The sequence below is a fragment of the Manis pentadactyla genome, chromosome 10, assembly GCF_030020395.1.
Source record: "Manis pentadactyla isolate mManPen7 chromosome 10, mManPen7.hap1, whole genome shotgun sequence".
Classification (NCBI taxonomy): Eukaryota; Metazoa; Chordata; class Mammalia; order Pholidota; family Manidae; genus Manis; species Manis pentadactyla.
In genome coordinates this window covers 102,956,124-102,960,672 of record NC_080028.1, presented here as the reverse complement: position 1 = coordinate 102,960,672, position 4,549 = coordinate 102,956,124, and positions in this window count along the sequence as shown.

Genomic DNA, 4,549 nt, shown 5'->3' with positions numbered 1-4,549 from the left:
GTTCCAACAGTATAGATCCAGTCAAATTTGTTTTTTTATTGTATGCACAGGCCAGCTTAGACATTTACTTCTTCATTCCAATGGCAAGTCCAGGAACTGGTGGGATGAATGCAGCTACAACTGCAACAGTGCCAGGATCTTTGTTGAAGTTTTTTGATGATCATCTTCTGGAATGACTCTTCCAGAGGATGTTGATGTTGGAAGTTCTTCTTCATATCATATCTTAATTCGTTTTCTGGGTAGCCAAATTAGGCTTTGGTCCTCTGTATAAACACAAACAAACCCTTTGCCCACACTTTGATATGACTTTATACCATTGTGAAGAACTTATTGGAGATCACCACAAAGGAACTGCTGTTAGTCCATTCTTGGGTTCTGTGATTCTGCTGCTGTTTTGTTCCTTCAGTTTTTCCTTTGTTCTTATACTCCACAGATGAGTGAAATCATTTGGTATTTCTCTTTCTCCGCTTGGCTTATTTCACTGAGCATAATACCCTCTAGCTCCATCCATGTTGTTGCAAATGGTAGGATTTGTTTTCTTCTTATGGCTGAATAATATTCCATTGTGTATATGTACCACATCTTCTTTATCCATTCATCTACTGATGGTTACTTAGGTTGCTTCCAATTCTTGGCTATTGTAAATAGTGCTGCGATAAACATAGAGGTGCATCTGTCTTTTTCAAACTTGAGTGCTGCATTCTTAAGGTAAATTCCTAGGAGTGGAATTCCTGGGTCAAATGGTAAGTCTATTTTGAGCATTTTGAGGAACCTCCATACTGCTTTCCACAATGGTTGAACTAATTTACATTCCCACCAGCAGTGTAGAAGGGTTCCCCTTTCTCCACAACCTTGCCAACATTTGTTATTGTTTGTCTTTTGGATGGTAGCCATCCTCACTGGTGTGAGGTGATATCTCATTGTGGTTTTAATTTGCATTTCTCTGATAATTAGTGATGTGGAGAATCTTTTCATGTGTCTGTTGGTCATCTGAATTTCTTTTTTGGAGAACTGTCTGTTCAGTTCCTCTGCCCATTTTTTAATTGGATTATTTGTTTTTTGTTTGTTGAGGTGGGTGAGCTCTTTATATATTTTGGATGTCAAGCCTTTATCGGATCTGTCATTTACAAATACATTCTCCCATACTGTAGGGTACCTTTTTGTTCTATTGATGGTGTCCTTTGCTGTACAGAAGCTTTTCAGCTTAATTTAGTCCCACTTGTTCATTTTTGCTTTTGTTTTCCTTGCCTGGGGAGATATGTTCAAGAAGAGGTCACTCATGTTTATGTCTAAGAGATTTTTGCCTATGTTTTTTTCCAAGAGTTTTATGGTTTCATGACTTACATTCAGGTCTTTAATCCATTTCAAATTTACTTTTGTGTATGGGGTTACACAATGGTCCAGTTTCATTCTCTTACATGTAGCTGTCCAGTTTTGCCAGCACCATCTGTTTGTTGAAGAGACTGTCATTTCCCCATTGTATGTCCATGGCTCCTTTATCAAATATTAATTGACCATATATGTTTGGGTTAATGTCTGGAGTCTCTAATCTGTTCCACTGATCTGTGGCTCTGTTCTTGTGCCAGTACCAAATTGTCCTGATTACTATGGCTTTGTAGTAGAGCTTGAAATTGGGGAGTGAGATCCCCCCCACTTTATTCTTCTTTCTCAGGATTGCTTTGGCTATTCGGGGTCTTTGGTGTTTCCATATGAATTTTTGAACTATTTGTTCAGGTTAGTTGAAGAATGTTGCTGGTAATTTGATAGGGATTGCATCAAATCTGTATATTGCTTTGGGCAGGATGGCCATTTTGACTATATTAATTCTTCCTAGCCACAAGCATGGGATGAGTTTCATTTGTTAGTGTCCCCTTTAATTTCTCTTAAGAGTGACTTGTAGTTTTCAGGGTATAGGTCTTTCACTTCTTTGGTTAGGTTTATTCCTAGGTATTTTATTCTTTTTGATGCAATTGTGAATGGAGTTGTTTTCCTGATTTCTCTTTCTATATAATATAATTTTATCTTTGGGAGGCAAGCAAACAAAATGAAACAAAGCAAATAAAGTAGACAAAACCATTCTGGCTGTGGGATACGCAAATGTGTATTTGTGGGTCTGGAAGAAAGGGGAGGAGGGAAAGAATCTGTCACAGGGGTGGGGAAGTGGTGGCAGAGATATTTATGCTTATCAAAGGGGAGGCAGATATTGAACAAATTTGGGAAGCAGTGGATTAAAGCCATACAAATGCTTTAGTCATAAAGACTGAAATTTTATTTTGTTGTATTTTATGCATTTTTTTAAAATATAACAAAATGATCATATTTGACATCTATTACTCCAGACTCTCTGGTAGCCATAAGGATCCAGAGACTAAGAAGACACCACCTTTGTTCCCAGGAGTACATGATCTAATGGAGATAACAGACACAGGAGTTAATACCCTAACATGATAACTACCATAATAGAAACACGTACAAAGAACATGGGGAGGAGGGATTGATTGATTTAAACTTGTGACAAGATGAATTGACATTAGGGAACATGTATAATCCTTTACATAATGATATAAATATATGAAATCCTATAAAACCTATAGTCCTCACGGCTTCCCATGAGAGAACATTACAGGACTGCAGGACAAAACTGCAATCCCAGATCAAAGAGGACCCCAAGTCTAGCCTCTTCTGTGACATCACATTATGTCGGTCTATTTTCTCTTTCTTTTAATTAGAATACAAATTTAGGTTTCATTTTAGGAACCAAACTAGTCAGCATTGCCAGGTGTTGAAGCCTGTAAGGAATTTGTTCTTAAGATCCAAAACGTGTTCTCCAGACAATCTGTCTCCTACTTTATAGGTTCACTTTACAGATCTGCTGTGACTCAGAGGAAAGACCAGTCCCGAGAACCAGACAGATCTGGTTCATATCTGGCTCTGGACTTGCTGGTGTTGCCATCTTAGGCAAGTATGGGAACGGTCTGGCGCTCAACCCCCCATGTGGCACAATGGGGAAATAAGCTCAAATAACAGCATGAAAATAAAGGCAACCTACTCGATACTCTGGCTCTATCTCTACCACCACCACTGTAGACTGAGCCACAGTTTCTCATCTGGATTATTGCACATATTTTTCTTCAGTCATTCAGGATCACTCCAATCCACGTGTCTCTCCCCAGGGAGCCAATGGGATTGTGTCACCACCACTGAAAGATCAAAATCCTCAACATGACTTATAATATTTCTTTCCAAACTGCAGGGCATTAGACATTAGTGGGTCATAGAAACAATTGTGGGTTACCACCAGTATTTTTTTCAATGGAATAAGACAGAACAGAAACATGGATTGCAATGCCAACTGTATGTGTATTATCTCATGCAGCTTGTTTTCTCATTGTGAGTCCTGTCAAAAAATGTTTGAAGGCCTCTGGCCTATCCTACCCTACATGGTACGACCTCTGCCTCCTTCTTTATCCCATTTCTCATAATCTCCTCCCAGCTGTCTGCTCGCCACCCACCCCAGCCTTCCTGGTGTTCCTCCAACACTGCAGGGCATGTTTCTGCTGGGAGACCCCTGAACACATGCTGTGTTCTCTTCGTATAGGTCTCAGCTCTCACACCACTTCTTCAGGAAAACCCCAGACCATCCCCTGAATCCCCAGAGGGGTCAGGTTCTCAGATCCATTTTCAGTTTTTAATTATTCCTTTAATAACACACTTCTTTGATAAATGACAAGCGTTCCTACTAGGCTGCCTCTTCCTGCCGCAGGGACCCTGCTTTGGTTAAGCACTGTACCCAGCTGCCTGACCTAGGCTGGCGCAAAGGCCCTCAGCGGGACAAATTAATGAAGGAGTCAACCAGCCTATCAACCAAAGATGTTGGCTGTTGTTCCTTTCTTGGTAGTGGTTTTGTTTCTCTGTCTTGCGCCAAGCAAACCGCAACACGTCTGTACTGTCTGCCTAGGTTAGGACATTCCTCTAACAGGATTATGCTTGAGTCTCGGGGCTTCCGATCTGCTAAAACATCACAATTTTATACGGGTGCGGGCTGTTTGAGCCTTTGGTTGAGGAGAGAAAGCTAGTATTCATGGGATTTCAAAGCGGGGTGGTCCCTGCCTGTTAGTTCCAAAGAGCCACGGTTCAGTGAGCATGTCACGCCGGCCCTCTGCGTCCCCGAGGCCCCGGCGCTCGCTGGCTCGGACGGCTGCTGGGCCCCACCCCTCCGATCAGGCTGACACTGCAGGCCCGTCTCCGGGGACCGTAGAGAGGAGGCGGCGCGGCGGCGAGGGGTCCGCGGGCCCGGGCGCCGGTGGATGTCAGGGACGCGGCCCGCAGCCGCCGGCTGGCGCCGGGCCTCCGCAGCCACCTGCAGGGCGCGCGGGCGGGAGGCGCGCGGGCGGCACGCGGACCCGCCCCCGCCGCGCCGCCGGGCTCCACTGAGCGCTCGCCTGCGCGCCAGCCTGGCTTCCGACTCGCCTGCCCCCAGCTCGGCCGCCTCGCGCTCCCCGCCAGGCCCCGCCGCCATGGGCCCCGCGCGCTGGCTGGCGCTGGGCGG